The 27,500-nt window shown below is 35.8% G+C and overlaps 1 protein-coding gene across 1 annotated transcript in view; it reads left to right on the plus strand.

Moving 5' to 3' along the window:
• The window catches only part of PCDH7 (protocadherin 7), a 412,730-nt gene that overhangs the window by 320,193 nt on the left and 65,037 nt on the right, over nt 1-27,500 (plus strand).

Here is a 27,500-nt window from a genome sequence, read left to right on the forward strand (position 1 = left end):
CCTCTTGGCCTTGCTGTTTTTAAGAAGTATATCTTTATAATTAAATGACCTCTGCTTCTACACTCATTGGACAAAAATTGGTGTAATTAGATAAATAACACTTGTAAGGTGCTTTAGAACTTAAGGAACAGATTTATGTACTTTCCTTAACACGTCTGTGAATCCATTATTTAAACCTACACTTTAGAGATTGAAAATGGGGCCATCGACATTTTCCAGGGTCACTTTACTCCCTTGCATTTATAGCCAGGTCCTCTGTCTTCGCATCATCTGTCCTCTCCTCCACTAATGTCTTTCCAGCTGAGTATTGTTTGTGAATAGCGCCTTAGTTCACATAACTATCATTTTCTTTCATTGATTTTTAGTGAGCTTGCCTTGGAAGCTCCAATTCTTTCAAAACATTGCTCACACACCGCTTTCTGTTTAAGGCCTTCTCGAGTCCCCAAGCAAATACGTCTTGTCTATCATCACAGCCCCATTGTACAAGCATCTGTTAGCACGTCTCACTCCATTATAATGATTTGTTTACATGACTGTCTCTCCAACTGAACTGTGAGTTTCTTGAAGACAGAGATCATATCTCATGCATCTGTGTCTTCCCAGTTACTGGTGTGCCCAAAGCTTGGCACCTGAGAATTAAGCAATCAATGTTTGATGAATTAATGAATGAACCCTACATACTAAAAACACAGCAGCAGAGCTGTATGGATAGAAAGTCTTGTGGGAGCATAGTGAAGTTAGAGTGAAGTAATTTCCAGCCATAATATGGTATCTCTGGCTTTTATATGTGGGCTTCCCCCCCCCATTTTTCTCATATTAAGTTGCCATCCTACAATGGCATTACAGAATTACAGTAGTCTTTTATTAAATGTCTCAATCTAGATATTAAGACAGTTCAATAATGCCCTTTGTTTTTGTGGGTTTTTTTTTTTTTTTAGTCAGAAAATATTTTTTGACTGTCTACTATATGTCAATCAGTATTCTATACACTGAAGTTATAGCAATGAACAAAATAATTGCCTTTTTTTACATTAATTCTTACTAAGGCAATGAAAAGCACTCACTCACATATTTTTCCTGGCTTACAGCAGAACTTAAACCTTCACAGCATAAAAATAGTAACCTGGGTTGACACCTCAACAGGTATGTGACCTTCTGGAGAAAAATCTTATTACACTTTGACTTAAATAGAAGCAGACTTTCTTCTTTAAAATCGAATGTGTGTGTGTGTGTGTGTGTGTGTGTGTGTGTGTGTGTGTGTGTAAGTGGGGGAAGTGGCTTATGAGATTTTGATCATTTCATATATCTTCAGGAGAAAATAGATGACTTCTAGTTCTGTGATGTTTATATTTGAATTTTATGACATTAATTTGCTTATCAGTGGCGTTCTAAGCTATTGTTTTCTATGGTTTTAGAGAAAGAGACGATTCATCAAGTATCTGAACTAAGTGTTAACGTTATTGCTTTAAATACTAATAGCAGCAAATGGAATTTTGTGTCTTGGTACTGAGTATAACTGTCAGTTTTGTGTATAAGATGTTCAAGTATTCAATCGATATAGAAGGGAATGGGTCCTCATGCCAGGTGCTTATCAGTCTTGACTTAACCAAGAGTGTCCTCTCTACATAGAGACCCCAGGACCAATGTTTTGAGTTTTTGTTCAACTAATATAAAACTCTGTCTACTCTTAGTACCGTCTTATAGTAATACCATTCTTACCACTAAACATTTTAGAATCACACAAAGGAATTTGTTATGTTGAATATCAAGAACTTATGGACTCCTGGAGTTTACAGTGGGTCTAGGGATTTATTTACTTACTTATTTATTTATTTTAGTTTTATTCAGGGATAGTAGGCAATAATGTCATGATTTCAACCCAAGGACCGTTTTATGAAAAAAGATTTAAAATACATCTTTTTAAAGGGGTATTAGAGTCCCAGTTATCTAATCTTTGTCCTTAAATCTTTTTTTAGAAAATGAAAAATAAGTGATCAGGAATCAGAAAATCCTAACAAGCATGAGTGATTCTGAAAAGTCTATCTGCATGTGCAATTATAAAAGGACCTTTCTTTTTGACACAATGTAAACTTTGTTATAAGTGATGAGCTGTTGATGATGCCAGCATCTGACTACATGGCTTATTTAATAATCACTTGTGTGAGATTGAATTCCAGACTCTTCTAAGGAAAAGAACAAATGAAAATGATATCATCAAACCATATCCCTTCAGAATAAAGATAGATTTTTCATAATTTTTTCACTTAATGATTTTCTCCTCTTTCTCTTGAATTTTTTTCCCCTTTTTTAGTAGTTAAATGTTATGTTGTGACTGCTGTCTCTCCTTCAGGAACTGAATTGCCTTTTTTTTAAACCAGAGCTTTGATGGCTTTTTTTGAGAAATCATTTACCAATTATCTCTCTTTGCAATAGCTAGCCTACCTGTTCTTTTGGCAATTTGTGGTTTTCTTCAGAGATGCTAAAATGTGGATATAATTCATAAAAGCAAAAAGAAAATCTACATTCTCCCTTTAATTCTCACTCCCCTCAGTGTTCACATGTCATCTCTGAGCCTCCTCAGCTGGTTTCTCTACTTGTACAGTTCAGCATACCTATCACCAGGATAATCCTATGAAAACACCCTTCTCAATTTTTTTTGAAAGAGAGTTTCTTTTTATTATTTGGAGGTAAAACATGCTTGCTTATTTCAGAAGAAATCAATAAAAACCAGAAACCTAAAAGAACTTTTAAGTCATCCACAGGCTGATTCCTAGGGCTATTTCTAGTTTACATTTCTAGCCTTCTCTCTTTCTACATATTTCATATATAAGGTACATAGGCCACTTTTTAAAAATTGGAATCATAGAATATGCAGTTTTTCAATATTTTTGTTTAGTATTTTGTCATGAGCCTTTCCCTGTAGAGCTACATAATCCTCGAAGTGATTTTTCATGGGTGTATGACATTCCATCTTAATCAATATGCTTTAACTATCCCTCTCTTTGGGGGCATTTATAATTTTATGCAATTTTAGGGGGATGTTTAATTTTTCTTCCTTTAGAAAAAATTTTGGAGAACAGATCCTATACTTGTATATTTGTAAGATGTTTGCCATGTTTACCTATTTTAACTTTGTAGCAAGCTAAGGTGTCATAGGAAGGCAGCAGAGTGGAGCACAAGCAGCCAAAGGAGGCCCAAGCCTCTGAAGCTAGAGAAGGAGATTTCCTGAGAAAACACCATTTTCATAATTCCACCCCAAACCCCCTCTCAAAGTTCTTCACCTACTGGTCTTGCCCCAAATTCTAATTTTATTGCTGAGGCATTCAGACTCCCTGACCTATCTTTCCAAGTTTTACATCCTGTCCTCCAAACATAACTTAATGTTTTCTTGCTTCCATGCATTCATTCCTGCTATTTCCTCAACCTACATCATCCTTCTCATGAAGCTACTCATTTGGTTCCTTTTCACATGTCAAAACTAAGCTTGATTTTTTAATCTTCTGCTGAGTCTTTCTTCCTCCTCTCATGTTGCTGTATTCGCTTCATGACAATGGATATATTAACAGTCACAGGCTGTTTGTCACCTACAAACTATTATTATCCTGTATCCTGTCGTGAATGGATGGCCTGTCCCTTCAGCTAAATTTCACTTTCTAGGAGTTCGATACATTTTGTAATTCATTTGATTTCCCCATGCCATTAAGCAAAATATATTATAAAAATAATAGGTTATTCAACTAAAGCCTACTGATTATTTGAAATTATTTTCAGCAGTAATGATAATGAAATGCTTACCTGGATCAGATCCAGAAACACTTGGCCCTCAGTGCAACTTTCGATCTAACCATCAACACAGAATTTCCTGAGAGCAACATGTAAAATCAAAATAGCTACAGCATATTTCACATCTATAAGAAGTGTTATTCAAATGCCCAAGTTAATATGTTCAAAAAGAGTTGATGATTATTAGTCTTAACAGCTGCAGTTACAACAAGCAAGGTGATACAGACTGGCCTTTACAGGGGGGAGGAATTTGCAGGAGTGATACCTCTAGTTTAAACCCCACCAATTTCAAATGGAGCTGCCTTGAGTTATTATACACAGGTCCAGTGCTTCTAACATATTTTAGAATTCTTTCAGCACCTACATTTTGCTTGACTGACTTAAAGGAAATAATCTGAATGCCATTAGATCAGCAAGATGAAAGATTCTAATTCCTACTCGTGGAGCCATTATGTGGGAAAGACAGAATGGTTAAAAGTGCCAGATGGGTGCATCTGGTCTGTTATGTCCTGAGTGCCTTTCTGTTGATTCCAGTTAGGCTAATTTAAATGCAGATCTCTCTAGAACTGCAATTTATTTGAATTTTTCTCTATAATGTTTGTTATTTAATGTTTTGCTTTTATTTTTAAGCATGGAGTGTAGGGTATTTATCAAATGTTTGTATCCACCTGCCATGATTTTAGTTTCATTCCATTTCATGCAATTTTCTAACTCCTGTCAATGTCATATTTGGGCTTTCTTTTTTACTATTATTGTATGACATTATCTCTACATGTTTTGTCCCTAGACATTATAGGAATGCCTGAATAACAGAATATTTATGTTTCCTGTTAGCAAGCTTGGATTTGATATAGACACCCACTTGTTTATAACTTTATAGCTACCTTTGCTCTTTTTTCTCCTTAACTGGCCTTTTATTTTTCTTTATGCAATTAATTCATCTTCAAGTGAAATATTATGTATTTATATCTTCCTCCCACCAAAATAAAAAAGGGTTAGCTATGTTTTAAGAGACTATAAGTTTATAAAGTGTTTTCTTTGTTAAAGATTTTAAATATCAGAGAAATTTAGTAGAGCTCAATTGACATAACAAATTCAAAATACAAATATGGTTTTTTAAGATCTCTCATGCAGTAGCAGAATATATTGGGGTCTACAAAAGCTTGGGGTGATAATAGTTTTCTTAAAATCTTAATACTGGACTTTAATGGCTTTGAGAATTAGCAGATTTTTAAAACCTCAAATGACAACTATTTCATTCACTTCAGTAAGCATCTATCCTCATAGTAGCTTCTTGAGTTAAGCTTGCTAATATAAAAATATAGGGTAAATGTAATCTTCTTTAAGTACCTTTACAGGAGACACTTCCTCCTCTTTGTCAAAGAGGAAACACTATATCAATGATTGGCACAGCATTATCATGTAACTCTCAAATTTTATAACTAAGTCAGTTATAGTTAGTAATGTTCTTCCTTTAAGGCTAAGGATGAATCCTAGACGTGGACTAAGAAAATGAGAGTCAAAAGGATGTGTTTAATCAGTTAATTGCAAATTTCACATTATTTTTAAGGTATCTGAATCTGACATGAAGAGAACATCCACTGCTTGCTTTGTGTCTTGTTTATAAAGGAATTTTAGATTTTCACTTAATCATTACTGTCATTGATCAATAAGACTCTAGCTGGAGACATTTAACCAATTGGAACATACCTGATTTCCAATGTAAAAAGGAGAAATGTATTTTATGCAAACAGATTCCAAATCCCCCTTTCATCTTTCTAAACATTGGGTGTTTATATTTTTCTTTGTGACATTTTCTGAAGTTTTCATCCATTAATCAAACATCCAAATGAGACAGATTTTATACATTTGTATGTTTGTTGATGAATATTCCAGTTTTCTTATTTACATATTAAGAATTTGCCTACTTTTAGAAAAATCTCAGTTTAGAAAAAAAGTTGTTATTTAGTAAAAATTTGGTATTTGGTTAAGTCCATTAATAAAACACACCCAAATATGCTTTATTTAAAATATCTGTAAACATGTGAGGCTTTTTTTCTTTCTTATTTGCTGGTTTTGCCAACAAAAAATTTTTGGCTTTCATAAACAGAAAAACTTAGTCATTTTATCTTGTTACCCTGCACCTACCAGAAATTGACAATATTTTTCTGATAATACTTAAATAGTCATCTCATCTCCACTTTTCTTCAAAACAAGATCATCATGGAAAATAGAAAAATGAAAGCTTGGTCCTAAAGCACAATCTGTGAAATAGAATAAACAGTGTCATTTTTAACAGTAGTGATTCAAAGAGAGCAACCCAGGCATTCAGGAGTTAATTGTATGAATTTCTACACATAGATATATTCTGGGTTCTCTGTACTGGTGATTAGAGAAGAAAACTGTGTTGTATGTATCTGTAAGTGAGTTGGTCTCTAATGATACACTTGATAATGAATATCACATGTCAATTAGCACTATAGGAATCAGATGCTATCACTGACTTCATCTGCCAAAGTAGCACCATACTCTCTGTGCAGAGAAGGGCAATCATAAACAAACAGACAAACGAAACATTTAAAAATATTGCTTGATTAAAAAAAATCCTTATCTGGAAAAGTCGCATGTGTAAATTCATTCGTAAGTGACTAAAATGCCTTAACAAAGCACAACAGAAGTTCAAAAAAAATCTTTTACTAGATACTCACAGGAGAGTCTTAGGATTTAAATATCTAACTAAATTGAAATGATCTTGGACTGCTGAAAGTCATGAACTTTTGAACAAGAATCTTCAGCACCGAAATATTTTCGTTTACGAGCACTACAGTAAATTTTGCCTTGCTATAACAAAGCCAACACACACACAGAGAAAATAAAAACAAAAGTAAAAAACTTCCACCAGTTAATTCTAAGCCAGACTTATATCTATGCTAAAAAATCATGTGATACAAAATTTCAGTTAAAGAATTATTACTGTATTCTTTCTTTTCATCCGTTCTGTTTAACAGAGTATTCCTGGCGTTCCCATTGTGGCTCAGTGGGTAACGAATCTGACTAGGAACCATGAGGCTGCAGGTTCGATCCCTGGCCTTGCTCAGTGTGTTAAGGATCCAGCGTTGCCATGAGCTGTGGTTAGGTTGCAGACGTGGCTTGGATCCTGCGTTGCTGTGGCTGTGGCCTAGGCCGGTGGCTACAGCTCCAATTAGACCCCTAGCCTGAGAATCTCCATATGCCGTGGGAGTGGCCCAAGAAATGGCAAAAAGACAAAAATAAATAAATAGAGTATTCCCAATGGTCAGCTTCTTTGGAATTCATCTTAAATACTGTTGATGGATGTGTAAGCAACACTAATTGATTTGTTAAATATTCATTTGCATATGCCAGTCTATCCAAGCAAATTTTAATCACGAACTTATAAACCGAAAAGACAGTCGTCATCTCTAGTTAGGCCAGAGTGCATTCACCTGAGATGTAAATGACATATGTGACATAAAGATGATTTTCTAAATTTTTACTACTATTATTTTAATGAGCTTCCTGAGAACAATAAATGTAATTTGATAAGTGATTTAATTAAGGAGGTAAAAGACCTTCTTACAGTCTAGATAGTATCTTATGAAATTACTGAATGAAAAAATTAATTGCCTGGCAGCTTTTCACACCAACCGTGCTGGCAATTTAGTGGCAAACCTAATAAATAGTCTCTCATATAGACAAATATGCTTCAGATAATGATAGAGTCTTTGAGTAGGGGATTCTAGATAGTCATTCAAAAGAGGAACAATAGAATAAGCAGAGCCAAGTTGAAGAATCAACAGAGGCAGTGATTCACAGAATTGTGAAGCTATTTACAAGCTGACACTACTCACTGCCACATGTAACTGATGGCAGATCTAAAACCTACTGCTCCATTTTCACGGGGCAAAATACAGACCCTAGTACAAGACTAAATAGAAATTGAGGCAACTTTTCCCCTTACACAGAGAAGCCCAATGATTCATAAACATTTCAAGATTCTTTCTTAGAATTTACTTTTTTTCTTTTTTTTTTTTTTTTTGCCATGCCCATAGCACCCAGAAGTTTCTAGGCCTGGGATCGAACTTGTGGTAGAGCAATGACACTGTGGGATCCTTAACCTGCTAGGCCACCAGGGAACTCCAGAATTTACTTTTAAAAACAGCAATACTTGTCTTGACTTTGTCTTTCATAACATTATTCCTTAAAATCATGTTTATATCTGCTTGTTTTAAGTTTTGTTTTAGAAGTCTATGGTTATTTATATTCAAATTAAGTTGAAATAGTAACCAATTATGAAGCAAATCTTCATTCTGAGAAGAGATATTCAAGAGTCCTTGATGACATTTATCATCTATATGGCTTTTATAACTTCTTAAACATATTTTTTAAAAACTATAAATCAAAACAATTTTCTGTCTCAACATTTCTAACAACGTTGTATAATTGTTAATTTTTAAACTGATTTTGGGTATAGTCTTTCAGCTTTATTTTGACACTCATTAAGAACATGACAGTAAAATTGTATAAGTTGAGAATACTTGTCATACTTATTCATAATGTTCATTATAATTTACATAAATATTTTTCTTCTAATGATTAAGCTTCATGTCATTTCAATGTTGTTTTATTTGCCCCCGAAATGATGACAAATTAAATAATTTCGGATATATAGCAAAATAATATACTCCCCAACTTGAGTTAGAGAGATGTACATTGTCATTTGCACAATATTCTAGGGTCAACAAAAATGTATTGTTAGGACAAGGTAGTTGAATTAAATGTCTCTGAATTCAATTTTATGCTTCTACAACTGAAAGAAATTAGAATCAAGATAATATTTTCTTATTAATTATACATTGTCTTATCTCCAAGGATTTATTTAACTGAAATGTTCTGCATGTTTACTGTACAAACTATTCTTTTCTTTCCATGTATAAAAATTGAGCTGAAAGTAACCTAAGAGATCATCTACTCTAGTTTCCTTCTGCAAATTGAAGAGAAGGAGCTACAGTGAGGCAAAATGGCTCAGAAAACTACACAGTTATTCAGGCATAATGAAAACTAGAATCAGCCTGCCTTTCTGTGGTTATAACAGTACATGTGCTTGATCAAGCATACCAGATCAAAAAATGTAGAGACTGTGTTGATTTCCATTAAAAGGTGTCTTTACGCCCAAGTTAATACTAGTTTGGCTAAACCCAGTGAAGAATAAATTCACTGCATCTGGTAGTAAACTCTTCCCTTTTTCTCATAATATAGGTAAAATATAGATATTTTGTGGATGCATAGTTCCTAATCTTGGTTATGGGACTAGATATCTTTCTATGATAATAAATTACTTCCCTTAATGTTTAAATAACTAAGATCCCACCCAGTGAGAGTTAATTTATTTGAGGTCATTTAATTATACTTTTGCTAGCATTTAATTTTCAAAAAACCCTTATACTTCTTGCATCTCCAAAGAGCTCCCAGTACCATTAGATTCTTAAATGGTTTTGTCTTATGTATTGCCATATTGTTTCAATGGCCCTTAGCGGCCAGGCATTTAATTGAAGCCCCTTGAGGGGATAGTTTTTATTATTTGTTATTGGACATCTGCCAAAGCTCGTTTTACCAAGTCTTTGCCATCTACTCAGGCTACCTCTGTGTATATTTTTTAATACTGTCCATATGCCTTAAGTTTTAAATACTCCCCAAGAGCAGTCATTTCCTACCATCTCCAAAGTCTAAACATATTCAGTTTCAGTATATTGAAAGTTAGTGTGTAATTTCTTCTTGTAATTGGTTCACAATTTTTTAAATTGGTGATTTTTTTACTATATTTTCCTTAAAAGAACAAGATCCCTCCATCTTGTGGATGAAATCACTGATTTAATTAGCCTACAGAACACATCAATACTGATAATAGCTCTTGTCCATTGAATGGCAGTTTCCAACCTTCTCTACACATGGCATACCTTATTTTAGCTAAATATCATTACGAATTGAGGGAAAATTTTCATTATTCTTGAGAAAACAAGACTCAGGCTGCTAAGTAACTTAACAGCAAGTTTATTTCACTTGTAAGAAAGAATCTATCCAGACCTCTCTGAGTTCAGATTTTAACCACTTCATAGGAGAACTTTCCTGTGCTCTTCTCTGACTTCCCTTTTGGTATGTTGGTTTCTATGGAATATAAAATCCTAGGACATGTAGAGTTTTTAAGAAAGCTTTAATTTACAGTTTCTGTGTTTTCTTACAACTCTGTGTATTGTGCATTTGTAGTGTCCTCCGGATTTAATATTTGTGATTTTACTTTAAAATCTTATTTTAGCAGAAGCATTTGGGTGATGATTAGTATGTTAGGTTTGTCTCCCAACAGTCCCAGCGTCCCAACATGAAATCATTTCTGTTTTTGTGTTTCTGCTTTTTGCTTTTTCGGGCCACACCTGTGACAGTTCCCAGGCTAGGGGTCAAATCAGAGCTACAGCTGCCAGCCCATGCCATACCCACAGCAAGACAGGATCCGAGTCTTTTCTGTGACTTACATCACAGCTCACAGCAATGCCTGATCCTTACCCACTGAGGGAGGCCAGGGATCAAACCCACATCCTCATGGATACTAGTCAGATTCATTACCACTGAGCCACAGCAGGAACTCCCTGATTTTTTTTAATCAAATGTATTTTCTATTAAGGTATGGTTGATTTACAGTAGTCAATTTCTGCTGTACAGCATAGTAGCCCAGTAACACATTGTTTTTCTCATATTATCTTCCATCATGTTCTATCTGAAGAGACTGTGCTATACAGTTTCCTGCACTGTACAGTAGGACCTTATTGCTTATTCATTCTAAATGTAATAGTTTGCATCTACTAACCCCAAGCTCCCCATCTATCCCACTTCATCCCTTCTCTCCTTGACAACCAGTCTGTTCTCTATGTTTGTTTCTGTTTTGTAGGTAGGTTCATTTTGCCCTTTTTAGATTCTATATATAAGTTATATCATATGGTATTTGTCTTTCTCTTTCTGACTTACCTCACCTAGTATGAGACTATCTAGTTGTATCTGTGTTGCTGCAAATGGCATTATTTTGTTCTTTTTATGGCTGAGTAGTTTTTGCTTTCTTTTATTTTGTTTTTTGTCTATTCTTGTGGCATGTGGAATTTCTTGGACCAGGGATCAAACCCATGCCATAGCAGTGACCCAGGCCACTGCAGTGACAATGCCAGATACTTAACCTGTACCATAAGGGAACTCCTGATTTGTTTTTTAAAGTCATGTGATATATATGGTGTCCTGATAGTGATATGATTATGATGATGCAAAATCCAAATATTATCATTTTAATTTTTTTCTAGAGAGGTAATCTTTTTTTTCTAACAGATCCTACTTTGTTTTGTTCCTGAGACAATAGCTATTAGAAACTATAAAATCATATTTTTTCTTCATTATACAATTTATCTGGATTTTTTAAAGAAAAAAATGTCTCCTTGTACTTAATTTCCTTCTTTTGTAGTAAAAAAAAAAAAAAAAATCCTGAGGCAAGAAATAGTAAAAAGAATATTTTAACAAAAGAACTTAAACAATAATTTTAAGCTCAGTGTTACATAACAAGTTTTTGTCTTCTTTTCTGGAATAATTACATCACCTGTAATATTCCAAGCATGTACATTGAAAGTGAAAGTTTTTACAGATTTTTTTTTTAATTGATTGCTGGTTTGACTGAGCTGACCTTTGCTTAAAATCAGAATTGATTGACCAATTGAGTCAACATGGTTAAATTGGTAGTGCATATACACAGAGACTATGTTTATTGAATTTGGGATATTCTGAGTAACATAATTTCCCTCTGCTTCTCTTCTGCTCCAGGAAACACTCTGCTTTATGATTGCATTTAATAATGTGTCAGAAAGCAAATAGAAATAGAATCGTACACAAGGGAGGGTAACAGTGGATTCAGCAACAGTTTAACATCCAAAGACACAATCCTTACAGATTGCTTCAGATTCATATAGTTTGTATATTATACTTATTTCTTAAATTAAATGTAAGGTCTGAAATTTGGCTTCCATAAAGTTATTAGAAAACCAAAAGTCATTGATAGTATGATAACTATCTATTTTAACTTATAATTGTAAAACATTTAAAAAATTTGGAGTTCATCCCAGAACAATAGGATAAATATGAATGCTCTAAGAATATCATGTTCTATCTCTGTGCTCCAAGTTAAAATTTTATTGTTGTAAAAGGGTAGCATTGGGTGCAAAAGAAATTAAATAATACATGAAAGAACCAATATAGAGTCTAAGATCTTAATGGAGGATGTGTCTAAAAATAATAGTTTTCTTGTTCTTTTAAAATATCTCATTTCCTTTATTTTGTCCTAGTTTTTATCATTTGAACACCAGAAAAAGGTCTGAAACTCAGAAATTAATAATCAGAGGGATATGAGAGCCAAGCTTTTGAGTCTAAAGGTAGCCTGCTTCTCAGTGCCAACATTACAACTGATTTTATAAATTTAGTTCTTGTGTTATGAACTGTAGTGCCAACGAAAATCAATAAAAACAATTTCCTTCTACATTCATGATCCTCTCCTCATACTCTTTCTTCATATTCTTTCCAGGGCCATTTTGTCAAAATGCCACAGGGCCATACAAAATGTAATTTTGTGTTTCTATGTGTATGTCCCATGAAACTTGATTTTTCATGTGTGCTTTTGATTGGTAGGAAGTGCAACAGGGCCTTTAAGCAAAATAAAAATTTCATGTTTTAATAGTTTTAAAGATATTGAAGGAAACACCGAGTTTTCTTGTTATTTTTTGCATAATGTTTGAGGTACAGATACTCTATATATGGTATATAGTCTATTCGTTTAGAGTATGCATATGTGTATAATTATATGTATGTATGATATAGTATATTTACTGAGTTAATCCTTATTGGATGTCTGAAAATACATTGAGAGAATAAAGACTAAAATGCAGTTTTAAAAAGAAAGACCTGGAGTTCCCGCCGTGGCGCAGTGGTTAACGAATCCGACTAGGAACCATGAGGTGCGGGTTCGGTCCCTGCCCCTGCTCAGTGGGTTAAAGATCCGGCGTTGCCGTGAGCTGTGCTGTAGGTTGCAGACGCGGCTCGGATCCCGCGTTGCCGTGGCTCTGGCGTAGGCCGGTGGCTACAGCTCCGATTCAACCCCTAGCCTGGGAATCTCCATATGCCGGGGGAGCGGCCCAAGAAATAGCAACAACAACAAAAGACAAAAAAAAAAAAGACCTTGTTAAGCCCACAAATCTTTAACATGGCTGAAAAGTAAGATACCTTTCGACAGATAGGTTATTCATTCATTAATTCTCTCTCTCATTCATGTATTCATTTATGCAAAGCATTTGTCAAAGCTGCGGGGAGTTCCCGACATGGCACAGTGGTTAACAAATCCCACTAGGAACCATGAGGTTGCGGTTTCGATCCCTGGCCTTGCTCAGTGTGTTGGGGACCCGGCATTGCTGTGAGCTGTGGTGTGGGTTGAAGACGCAGCTCAGATCCCACATTGCTGTGGCTCTGGTGTAGGGTGGCAGCTACAGCTCCGATTAGACCCCTAGCCTGGGAACCTCCATATGCCGTGGGAGCGGCCCTAGAAAAGGCAAAAAGACAAAAAATAAAAAATAAAAAATTAAAGCTGTGGCCCATGTGGTTTGCTGTAATAGAAGGGAAAGTATATGCATGTCTTTCCCTTCAAAAATCTTATTCACGTATTCAGGAGATAATATATAAGTTGAATATAAGCAAGTACACAACACCTCATTTCTAATACCAACTAATTATTCCATTAGATTTATGTGGTTCACCTACATTTAATTCTTAAGGATTGATTCCTCAAAATAATTCAAAAAGATTTTGCAAGTTTGAATATACTACTATGCATGCAGTGTTTAATTTTGGGCCTGACTTATCATCAGATTCAACAAATGATAGTATTTATTATCATTATTATTATTTTTCCAAAACTATCCAAGTGAGATATGTATTATTTTTTTTCCATTTCACAGTTCTGTTTCACAGAGCAAACCGATTTCAGGTTAAGTAACTTTGAAAAGAGACTGCACAAATTAAATGACAGTGCTTACATTCAAAGCAATGGATAATTGATTTTAAAGAATGATGTTATCTCCTTTATGACAAGAGGATAGATATTCAAAGTAGTGCATTCATTATTTAAATTGTCTGTCCCAGTCTGTAGAGTATAATGTTATCTAATATTTAATGAGCATGTACATGTTAGACATTGAGCTAAGCAATTCTCATGTTATCTCTGCTGTATTTTATAATATCTCAGTGAGTGTAGGCTTTTTATAAATGTCAATAGATATAGATGAAGAAACTGAGATTAAAAGAGATTTATTAATCCTCCCCAAGTTAAATAGCTGGTAATCACTGGAAAAGGGATTTAATCCAGTGCCAACTGAAAAGTATGTGCTATTTCTGAGCTTCAACTCCTGACACAGAGTCTACAAAAATGTGTTAAAAGCCGAAGATAATTTGAATGTTTGGATTTTTTACATGTCTGTTACAATATACTCTATATCAAAAAGCAGGTCAAGGGACCCAACATCATATTTTGGGCCATATGATAAGTATCAATACTTTTTTAAATTTAATTTTATTGGACTATAGTTGACTTACATTATTATATTAGTTTCAGGTATTCAGTAAAGTGAACGAGTCATACATATAAATATATCCATTTCTAGATGAAAAATTAGAATGTCAGGTGCAGAGAAGTTTAGATTATCAATTGAAGAAAATCAGATAAAATTTTGCCTCTGTCTACTTGGCCATGCTGAGTTAATACAAAAGAATTATACATTTAACATAGAAAATTTAGAAACAACATGCATTAAAAAAGTCACATTTCCTCCTATCGCCACGGGATTACAACTTTTACAATACTAGCATTGAATTCATGTAGCATTCTCATTTTGCTGTATGTGTGTGTGGAGAATGTTCTGGTTGGGAGGAGGGGAGTGTCTTCAAACAACAGAAATTTATTCTTTCACGGTTCTGGAGGCTAAAGTCCAAAATCAAGGTCTTTGCAGGTCCACAGCTCCTTCAAAATTTCTAAGTAGAATCCTTCCTTGCCTCTTCCTACCTTCTGGTGTGGCATTAATCCTTGTCCTTCCTACATTTACAGCTGCACTGCTGCAGTCTCTCCGTCTCACCCATGGTGCTCATCATGTGCGTCTGTCTTCAGTTGTCTTCCCCTGCTCTTATAAGGATCCCAGCCCTATGGATCAAAGGTCTCTCCACTTCCAATGTGACCACATCTTAATTACATCTGCAAGGACTCATTGTCCAAATCAATTCACATTCTGTAACGGGAGGGGTAGTTAGGACTTCAGCATATCTTTTAGGGATACAGTCAATTCCTTAAGACATACACACAGATACACAGACACACATACATAGTACTTACAAAATTAGAATTTTGTTTACATATTATTTCAGAGCTTTTTTTTTATTGTGAATACCATATATTGTCATTGATGAGGATAATGACATTTTGATGACAGTTCTCAAGCTGACTTTGATGTTGAATGTGGTAAGAATCTTTCATTTAGAATCCCATTTGTTGAATAATATGGTAATGTATTTTATCACCCCCGTGGTGCTTTTGTAAAGAAGTCAGACACCCCTCTGAGAGATGCTGTGTAAACCTGGCATGTTATTATTTTCTTCTGGCAATACAGGGGCACTAGATATTTGACTTATTCTCATCCTTTCCCCTGCATATTGGCAATGAATATAAGATCCATGTGGCAGCTTCAGTCTAGTGTACTTGGCAGTGAGTCATCGAAACAACCAGGAGAGCAATTCTTGGTGAGGTGGAATGAGCAGTGCTTTAATAGCAGTGCTTAGTGGGAAGGCTGTCTGAGAGGGAGAAAAGAGATTTTAAATTAAATGGACTTTACAGAAAATTGTCTTCACTTTGTACTTTGGAGTCAGGGTTGCAATTTTCAACTTTCTTTTCCCTCACTTACCTGTTGCTAAGAGATCACCTCAAGGTAAAATTAGTGCTTCTCCAATGACAGAACATGTAACCAGCAGTAGAAGAGGAAATATGCAGTCCACGTGGTGGTTAGAGCTTTAGAAAAATATGTGGCATTAGAGACAAAATCATGTGTACAGTATACATTTAGTAGTTGATTATTAAATGAATTAGCAAGTTCTGAGTCATAGATGGTGAGGTTCTGTCATTGTGACTGTGTGCTTTTTGCCTCATCTTCTTTGTTTTTTCTCTTTTCAGCTTTTTAACTCTTAGGAAAGTTGAAAAGTGTTCTCTCAAGGTAGAGTTGACAGTCATTATTATCCATTAGGTTTCATTGTAATAGTCACAGAAATCTGCGGTGGAAACTTTTGGAATCAGGAGAAAAAAATTACTTTATATCAAGACACTTTACAGTACAATTTGTTGATAATAGAGGTGGAACTGGGAGAGACATGCTATAGGGTAATAAGTCTTAGACCTAGTTAATCCTGCCCCATTTTTCCTCCAGTGTTCTTGAAAGCTAGTATCACATATGTGGCTGTTCCTTGTATCCTCAGAAACATCATGCTGACCAATGGTCCATGGTGGCCATATCGTTAATTCAACAGATATTCACATCCCATTCAAGTAAGGTTTCACTTGAATTTCTGTGACATTGCAACACAATGTAAGTCCAGGCAATTTTTCTCTAAAGATTCATTGTCTAACTTAGGAGCTAATACCTACAAATAATTAGAAAGAAATGCTTCATTTCCCCTATGTTAAATGAAGGACTTAAAGTTAGTTCAGCTTGAATATTGTTTTAATATAATGAGTTTTATAATGAAATACTAATGATCTATTACATAAGAATAAAGGTACTCATAAGCTGCCTTCCCCCTCAAACTGGTAAGAACAGATACTATACTTGATCTTAGCCAAAAGGCTGAGAAGAGACACTCTCCCCCTTAAAAAAAAAAAAAAAAAATTACAATCTGCCTTTCTCTGCCCAAATGTTAAGAAGCTTTCAAAAAATTATATTCCTTTAATTTTTCTCTTCATAGTTAGTAGAAGATTAAAACAAAGTGAGAATTCAAGTGGGAAATTAGTTCAGGTGCCATTATTAGCCTTCTCACTCACCAAAGCCACATTCTCAAAACGTAACAGTGTCTCAAACACCTTCCGATGGGCTCAATCAATCTGTTGTGTACATTTGCCCCCTTGGAATTTCACTGTGGGATTGCTCTTTCAAGGTGCTCTGACATGAAATTTGATTTTCAATGAGGTTTAATGTGTTTTGGTCAGGCCACTGACACAATACTTAACAACCCAAATATGCTTTCCCATATGGAGGGTACCATCTGTGGTATTAAATATTTTTTCATAAGGGTTCAATTGCTCCCGCTGTTTCCTTTAACCAAAATAATAGTAGACAAGGCACAGTGTTCCCAGAACATTTTAAAGCAAGTCTCTCCCAATAAATATATTCATTGCATTCACAGTTTCCTAAAGAAAAATTATGAGAGATGTCACTGAATGCAAGTTTATGTGTCCAGTGCATAATGAAACCAAATAATACCAAAAGACTTGGAACTTGGAGCAGAGAAAGGTTTATTGTAGGGCCATGCAAGGAGAATGGGCTGCTAGTCGTGCTCAAGAAAGCAAAGCATTTTTAAAAGCCAGATGTGGGAGGGGTGTCCCAGGGTATGGGATCAGCTCATGCACCATTCTGATTGGTTGATGATGAGGTAACAGGGTGGTTAAAATTACGATCTTTAGGGGCTGATAGGTCTGGGGGTTACTTGCTCGTGATCATCAAGCAGTTAATTCCTTCCATTTGGTGGTGGTTGTTAGCATCTGAAAAACTCAGAAATGCTTGAGGTTTTTATCCTGGTACTTAGAGAGGTGCAAACCGCAAAGGATATGGGGAAGGTACTGGCCCTGGGAAGGCCTCATAGGTCCTGCTCAGTTACAGAAACAATACGGAGAAATAAAATAATAATTGTGCAGTTCCCCAGGACAGTTGTACACAAGAACTAGTTGCCAGTCACACTAGAGTAGAAAAAAAGATTGCTGAGAGGAAAAGTCTGGGCTTCATTTCTGCCATCATCACAAACCCAAGCCTCAGCTGTCATCTCTAAAATAAGAGATCTGGAAGAGTTCCATGCTTTCCACAACCACTGAGCATTCATTCAGCTGTGAAGCATGTTCAAGATACAAATACCTTAGCTCCACCCTCGTCCAGAAGAATCTGAATTTAGGACCAAGGCCCAAGAATCTGTTCTTTACTCCTTAGTGATTTTGGTGCACAGCAGGGTTTGGGAACCTCTATTCCAGTAATCTCTAAGATGTATTTCAATTCCTAATGAAGCTGACTCTCAAAATCTAATTCAGAGAAATTTCATCTCTGCATTGCAATATGCCTGGTTAAAATTAAAAAGGCCAGGATTAGAGTCTGGGCTCTGTTGTTTACCTGCCTTGTGAGGCAAGACTTTAAATGGTTGAAACTCATTTTCTTTCCCTGAAAATTGAGGATCAATTGTTGCATGCATTGCGGTACTTAGTGGAGTGTTAGTAAATGTTAGCTGGAAGGATATAGGGGTGAGAGAGAAAAGTGACTAGATCACAAAATGAAACATCAAGGCACCAGGGGGAAAGTGAAATGAGTGAGGAGCAAAATGTTGTTTGCTGATGTTCCATTAGGTCATCAAATTAATTCATTTATTATCAACTTACAACACCTTTTAAAAATTTCTCAATGAAACAAACATTCCTTTTAAGATCTGCGGGGAATCTTGATAAGTTCATTCTAAGACATAGCACAAGATTGTCCACAGAAAGAGATATTAAATTGTTAAAATAAATTATGCATACAATGAAATTATAGTAGTAAAAATTCTGCTTCATTCTGGAAGAGAGACTATTTCGAGCCTCACAGACTCTTTCATATCAAAAGATGTATTTTCATGAGTTCCCTCGTGGTTCAGTGGGGTTAAGGATCCACATTGTCACTGCTGTAGCTCTGGTTACAGCTGTGGCATGGGTTCGATCCCTGGCCCAGGAACTTCTGCATGCTGTGCAGCAGCCAAAAATAAAACAAAACAAAAAACAAAACCTCAAAATGTATGTTTTCAGTATTTACTATATACTCCTTAAGGATCTCATTGCCCCCAACTGTTTTTAAATACATAGGCTCTTCTACACATGGGCTTACAGTTTGATGCAGTCCACACATACTTACTTTTGAGAGAGAGTGAATATGGAGACAAGACTTTCCAAATGTATTGCTAGTTTTGCCTTTTGGGAAAATAGAACTTTATTTTTTTCTACTTTTAAAACTGGAATTCTCATAAGTTCGGTTTTCTCTCCTTTGATTCTACTCAAAGAATCAAAAACTAGGAAAAAAAATTCAGTGACCTTCAACTAAGACATTGTTGCTCTATAAAATTCCCACACAGCAAGATGACTTGTAAGCTGGAGCTACACAGAATGTATAGGAACTGTATTTGGCTTGTAGGGTCCAATATATACACCCTGGTACAAAGAGTATTTCAACACAAAGAATTCAATAATCTGACACTTCTCTTGTGAAGTGCATTATTCTGCAGTAGAGAAAATTGCTATGACCAAATTTTTTCATAGGATTCAATTCTCTATAATAGCCCAGCAAGGTCAGACCTCAAAAGAGTCTGTGACCTTCCTTGTACATCCCTTCATAACTACTGAGGACTTCCAGGGAGGCAGGAGGTCTTCCTGCCCTGTATGCTGGGATCCTTAAGTTTAGTTGGAGTTATAAGAAAGGAGGCTCTGGCCATTGAACTTCACCTGACATAGTTCTTTGTCATTGTTTCCATAACTTCTGAATATTTGTTCCAGGACTTGAGTATAAATAGGATGAACAGTGCCTAGAGCAGCTTCTGTGACTCATATAAACCATAATTACACTGGCCATGTAACTATTTCCAGAACAGACAGAAGACCTATAATTCAGGGAGTAACATTTGTTTTAAAATATGGTTCCAAATACTTCCCCTGACTTTGTCCTAGAAATGCTGGGATAACAAAAAGACGACCACTTTGTGTTAAGTACACGTAACTTCTTAATCTGTGTGTACTTACATATTGAAATAGCTGTTATGTCTGAGCTAAGTGCTAAACTGATAGACAATATAAATGCTTTTTAAAATACTCTATGATTTCCTCCTCTGTGTCTTTATTTTTAGGGATAAATGGGAGTTTTTAAAAAAGGAGTTTACTTCAACCATAAGGCAGCCCTCTGCCAACTGTTGCAAAACAGGCCTTTCAGTTTTCAGAAACATTAATCCATGGAGGACTGGCTTTATTCTGTTCAATCTGAACATCAAAAACCTCATCCAATTCATTCACTTTGCTGAAATAAGCAAGTCTCCATGGTACCTCATGCCTCAAGTTTCCTTGTGAAAATACTTTTGCTTCTCATGGAACTGAGGGCACTCTCAGTGATCAATTGAAGAATTTTGTAACAAAAAACTTAGCAGAGAAATCCCAGTGAGAATAAATGGGCATCATCTTACATATTATTAAAAATAATATGCTTAAGGAAAGCAAAAATGAGCTTGCAGTGCCTTTCATTCAAAATGATACTTTAATGACTTGAATTGCTCTAGAATAACCTTTAGTTTTTGCATAAGTTTGCAGAGCAAATGATAGTAAAAGTTAGATGTAATTATACCAACATTTCCTTTAAAACTGAACCTTTTCTATGAATGAAAGGTGAGGAAAATTTTCTTATTCGATTACCGGGTCATCTGACAAAATTTTTATATTATTTTTTCATGTTTATATTTAATTTTTATACCTGTTCATAAGGTAGCATTGGCTATATTGGGGGTATTTGTTTTCTTTTTATTGTTTTATTTCTCTGTGTGTGTGTTGTAATTGACATATTAACTTCAGATATACAACATAATGATATAATATTGTATATATTGAGAAGTGATCACTATAAGTCCAGTTAACATCTATTACCATAATTACAAAGATGCTTTTTCCTGTGATATGAACTTTTAAGATCTATTATTCTTACAACTTTCAAATATGCAATGCAGTATTATCGACTGTAGTCACCACACTGTACATTGCATTTCCATGGCTTACTTATTTTACAGCTGGAAGTTTGTACCTTTTGATCCCCTTTATCCATTGTCTGCATTCTGTAAAAATATAAATTTATCTAAGATTTTCTCAGGTTTAGTTCATTTTCCATTTGGCAAGTCTCTCAACTAATCAACTCAAAGCTTAATTTCTGAGATTCTGCTTTCTTGAAAGCTGAACTATTATGCAATAGCCTATCACAGCTCGAATACTTTAATTATTGAGATACTGGTTGCAACTGATCTGGTTTTCAATGTGAAAATAAACTAATCTGTCAGACTTTAATTTTAAAAGGTAAGGGTACTCTAAGACTAAGTGAATTTTCCTTTATATTGAAGGGAGAATTGATACAAAGTAATTTCTTGGAAAAAGTGTGAAATATGCATATACATGTAAGAATGAATATATTTTTTTAATCTACCATCAACTTCTACTCTGGGTGTTCTAAAGAGTTCACCTGTGGCATGATTTATCAAGAAACCAACACACACACTCATTCAATGGTATAATTTTTAACATGTTTCCTTTAAACAAAATGGGCGTAATTATTTAGATGGACATTTGACAATGACTACTTTTCAAACCAGTTGGGTAATGTTTTTAGCATCATTGATCCAGCAAGATCCAATAATAAGACTGACTTTTTGTTTAATAGAATTCTCTCTGCAAAGTTCCACTCCATTAGTGAAAAGGAGTTGCTCAAGTTACATAGCTATGTTCTCAAGGACATTGGTTAATAAAACACAGACATCTGTGCCTGGATGTTGAATGTTTACATGTAGGCATTTGCTCAAGCAAACCATTTTGTTGTATTAATCGAATGACAGCTGTATTAAACTCAGGCTTGTATAGACCTAATCAGATTTTTAAAATCAGTGTAGCCTGTAGAAAATATTTCTCAAAGAATGTCAAATAATTTTGGCTTTAGGTTTTTACACAAAGACCATAAGAACAAATATAAAAATACTCAAAAAAAAATACATAATCAGAGGTTACTTTTACAGAGGAGGTGTTTTGTTTTGTTTTTTTTTTCTCCTGAACTCTCGCATTTTAAAACCTTAGATTCATGGAGATGAACAAATATATGTATTTGTTAATGCACTGTTGCAAGGTAGGGGTACTTAGGGTTATATAAGACACAATTTATATAAGGTCCCCCCAAAAAAAGACACTGTGTAGTATTTCACTGGTTTGTGCAAAATACTATAGCTGTCTATAGGATGCCTTCCCCTTGTGGAAAAGAAGCTTAATTCTGCCAAGGCAAGAGTTCAGAGCCCCTTCCTGCCCTTATTTGTTTTTAGAGACTCACACTGTCAGGTTGATAAATGGGGCTTTGACAGAAGCAAAGGTAATTCAAAGCTCATTCACAAGTAGAATAGTCTTTAGTAGATTTTTTAAGTCTCTGGGAGAGGAAAAAAATATATGTAGAAAATACATAGTATTAACTCACAGTGAAGCTATTATTTTCCCCAAAGCCAAAAATTCACCATCTCTCTGAAGCTATATTTTACATTCATCATCTTGCTTACGTGTATATGCATGTCTATACACGTAAAATTGTTTATTTTTTATCCATATGAAAGAAAATCAGTTATTTGCCCAGAAAAAAAAAATTGGTAAAAGATGTGGGTTTTTTTGAAGGTAACCTTATATAAACTGAGTGCTGTTAACTACATCTTTGACTAGATCATCCTAGCAGAATGACACTTTGGCATTACAAAAGAGAGTTGAAGGTTTTAGCAAATGTAGGTAAACCTTAGTTCTGCTCTGTCTGCCTTTGATGTTGGACAACTCAGTTCATTAGTGATGAAATAATAGGGTAAGTCTGCAGAGAGAGCTCAATTCATTACATTTATCTCACCCACCTTAGTTCATCTGCAGAGTCGGTGCTCTGATTTCATGCAAACACACTCCCATCATCATCCCCGGCATAAACCCCTCACCTTTCACTTAGATTGTAGTATTAAGTAAGCTATTCCTTTTACCCTTTACCCTTTTAGAAATACACAGGAATACAACATTTAGAAAGATTTTTTTCTCCTGCACTGTTAAGTAGATTCTGTAATTAATGGTAGATACCAATAATAGGATATCTGCTTTCCTGTGTATTCAGAAGAGAGTGAAAACACTTTCTTTGGTTATTACTTTTAGATTAGCTCATATAAATAACTACTTTTAGTGCTAAACTGGTGTCAGAGCTATGACTCATTTTTACTATCTTTGTTTTTCTAAGTTTGGAAATGTAACAAAGCTAATTTTCTTTGGAAGACAGTATTGGAGCAATCTAAAATACACAATAAATGCACATTAGCACATTTCTAGACAAAAACAAAATTGGTATAAACTCCAAAGAAATTCTTTGGACAAATAAAAATGCCCAATACAATGAAGGGTTTTGCCAGGTCTTGTCATCTTTGGGGAAGTAATATGTGAAATCTATTTTGAAAAAAATGCAAACAGGATAACATTTGTAACTACACCAGTTATTCTATTGAGCATTGCGGTTGCCTCGCCCTAAAGTATGTGCTCCTGTGCACAGCTAGAAGAGAGTGGTACAAAGAAAACCATATATGATCTCATTTAAAGAGCTTATAATTGCACACAAGCATAAAGACTTGTGCACCAGAAATTATGATTTAATATAAACAGACCCAGCATAGAAAGAAACGAGGCAAAGGGAAGCACTGATAAGATAAGAAGGAATGCAGAGGAGAGAGGGGTGGCTCTTGGATCAGAAGTGAGGAAGGGCTTTGTGGAGTGACCATTTTACATGGGTTTTGGAAAATGTGCTAGAGTTAACAGGTATTGTCATTAGTGGAAGGAGGCAACTATAAGAATGGGGAACAGCATGCGTGGAGACACAAATCCAGAAATCTGAAGCCATTTCAGAGAGTCATTTTTATCCCAATCACATTACACAGAGCGCATTAGGGGAATGAGGCAAATATAAGGCAAGAATAATAGCTGCCTGCCATCTTCCATTCATTCACTCATCCATTCAGTTCGTGGAGTCCCTGAAATGGGTTAGTTCCCAGTATGAACTAGTGATAAACTCAGGAAACAAAGTGAATAAAACATAATGCCTGTCCAGGAGGGAACCACTGTTCATGTTGGAGTATAAAAGTCAAAAAGAGATAATTACAAGACTATGTAATAAATTCTTCAGTTGGAGCCTTCAGAGTGTTATGGGAGTAAAACACATTATCAATTAAATCTGCATGGGAGAATCAGGAAAAGCTTAATGGAAAAATTGACATTTGGGCTGGATCCTGAAGGGTCTGTAAATATTAGGGTGGATGGGGAGAGTGTAAGATGAATTGTCAAAGCAGGTGAAATAAATATTTGCAAATGAAGACAGGTGTGGAAAGGCATAATGTTTGTCAGGGTGCAAGACTGGAGTGCTGTGCTTGGGAAACAGGACTTTATTCCACAGCCATTTGGACTCTGCAGTCATGTGAAAATTCTGAGCTGAACTTCGGCACCACCCCTTGGGCACTGATTTATAGCCTACATAGACAAACAGAATGGGTTGTAATATAGTCAACCCACCGATATCTAGTACCTTCCCAATTGTACACATATCTTGGACCAAGTAGACTTTATAGTGTGTCCATCATTTAAAAGAACTGAAGAATTCAACTGAAAAACTCTTAGCCCATTTGCTTCCTCCCAGTTTACTCAGTCTAATATGAATCTCTGCATTTCAGGGAGAACAGAGCAACTGAAGAGATAAGAACTCATTGAAAGTTATAAGAAACTCAATGGTCAAATGAAAGATTTTAAAACAAGGTTATGGCTGTTTCTACATAAGGTCACCAAACATGATAAATATGAAAAAAAGCACATTTTCTCTATGAAATAAAGCAGCAGATTCTCTGACCTCTGCCCCACTATATCAAGACTCAATACTAGATGATATATAATGATTATATGGAAGGACTGTCCCACTGTATTCACATATAGTGTTTTAGAACAGAATATAGCATTTGTTTTAGGATGGTAAATCATAATCCCTTTCAATATAGGTATTCAACTCTTTGTTTAAAATCCTCCAATCCATTTCTATGAGAATTAAATCTAAATTCCTTGCCATGCCCTGTAAAATATCCCAGTACTTGAAGCCTTCATGATCCTGAACTCATCTCCGGTCAACCTCCTTTGGGCTTATATATCAGCCAAACTACCTTTCTATCTATTCCTCAAACATCAAGCTAATACCCCAGGGCCTTTGCACTTGCTCTTTGTACTGCTCTCATTCTTTTTCCCCAAGATGCAAATAGCCTGTTTTATCTGTCAGATCCAATCCCAAATGTCACCACCCTATCTGTTCTAAATTAGACATATACACGATCCAACCTCAACAGCCCCATCACACTCAATCATACCACCGCTCTTATCTGAAATCATTCCATTTATCCCTTGCTTCTGTATTTATTCTGCCTTCCCCTTCCATTCCTGCGCAACATATACACGCACTAGGTTGCAAATACGAGAGCAAGTAACTTGCTCATGTTCTTTAGGACTGTTTCCATTTGGGCCTAGGACAGGAGGTGTTTAGTGAATGAATGAAGATACAGCATCCTCATATATTTACATCATTATTTTCAAAGACGGTGTTAATAATGAATATAAATTCTTAGTCCTTTCTATACTAGGTAAAAGATAAAGTTCTCGGTTTGGTAGAAAACTTCATCTCTGAGTGGCCTAGCCACACCACTCTGTGTATGAGATTCCTTCCCGCTGATACATTGCTCATCATTTGTACCAGGAAAATTAATAGGAATTAGAAGGAAATGTTAGTGGCCTTTCTTCTTCTCCTCCTACCCCAGCATATAATCAGCCATGTCCTTCTCATCTGCAGAGTACTTATTAAGGCTTTACTGAAAAAGGCTTTGAAAGGGAGCCTGCATAAAAGAAATTACATGACTCTCTGGACCTCACCCTTTCTTACAAACAGAGACAGATGTGGATAAAAGTGATGGTATCGTTATTTGTTATGTAACGATACGTTGTTACCTTTGTACAATACGTTGCCATCAGTGACCTGTGTTTTTGTTCCTGTTGCCTTATTTTCATTTATTCAGCTCTGTTCTGTAATCACGAGTACGACCTTTGCATTTGCCCAGAAGTGCCACTTTTACGTGGTACGATACTAATCATAGTGATGACAGAGTGCTGTTTATAGATTGCCAACGTACTCATGATAGAAAGAACCAGGGATTAAGAGTAAATCAAAAGGGGAGTTCCCATTGTGGCACAGCAGAAACAAATACGACTAGGAACCATGAGGTTGCAGGTTCGATCCCTGGCCTCAGTTAGTGGGTTAAGGATCCTGCATTGCCTTGAACTGTGGTGTAGGCGTAGAGGCAGCTCAGATCCTGCGTTGCTGTGGCTATGGCATAGGCCAGCAGCTGTGGCTCCGATGATTCAACCTGAGCCTGCAAACCTTCATATGCTGCAGGTATGGCCCTAAAAAGGGGGGGAGAAAAAAGAGTAAATCAAAAGGGAAAATAACAGATCTCTGAGTTGGTTCCACTACCTGGTCAGCTTAGACCTCCGGCACAGATGTCTCTTAGCCTTCGGAGACTAAGTTTCCAAGTCTAAGGTATCCCTCACAAGTAGAAGCTGTGTGACCTCAATGAAGATTCTCAGTCTTTATGTCTGAGATATGGATACTTTTTAAAAGACTCACGGGCAATTTAGCTGGGCACCAGGGTTGAGAACCAGAGGTCTGGATTATGACTTGAGAGCCTCAAGACAAGTGGCCAACTCTGTTCCTCTTTAGGTAACATTAGCTCTGTCACAACAGAAAGCAAAAATCAGCATCTGACTATCTGGACCTGGGCCCTATTGTGCCTCACTGCAGGGATATCATGGCAGAGGAATGTGATTTGTAAATAGCTTAAAAAATTTATTGGGTGTGGTTGACTTACAATGTTGTGTTTGTTTCAGGTGTACAGCAAAGTGAATCACTTATACATATACATGATGTCCATTCCCTTTTTGTTTGTTTGTTTGTTTGTTTTTGTCTTTTCTAGGGCCGCACCCACAGCATATGGAGGTTCCCAGGCTAGGGGTCTAATTGGAGCTGTAGCCACCAGCCTACACCACAGCCACAGCAACTCGGGATCCGAGCCACGTATATGACCTTCACCACAGCTCATGGCAACACCAGATCCTTAACCCACTGAGCAAGGCCAGGGATCGAACCCACAACCTCATGGTTCCTAGTCGGATTCGTTAACCACTGAGCCACAACGGGAACTCCCCCTCCCCCAATTATTCCTTGAATCAGCTTCACCATTTCACTTTCTCTACTAAAATGTTCTTCATTTTACCTCCATATGTCCCAGAAGAAAGTTTAAACAGCTTTAAACTCAAAGGGGTGCACAATACTCCAGCAAACTCTGGCACAGTTCATGTAGGTGTGAAATCAGTGTGCCTGTTCCCATGTACACCTAGGAATATTCTTCTAGGAATATTTGTATGTCTATATTTGTATATGTATTGACATGTATTTGTATGTCTCCTTACAGTTCAGCAGCATGCAAATACTATTTGG

This window comes from Sus scrofa, chromosome 8, assembly GCF_000003025.6.
Source record: "Sus scrofa isolate TJ Tabasco breed Duroc chromosome 8, Sscrofa11.1, whole genome shotgun sequence".
NCBI lineage: Eukaryota > Metazoa > Chordata > Mammalia > Artiodactyla > Suidae > Sus > Sus scrofa.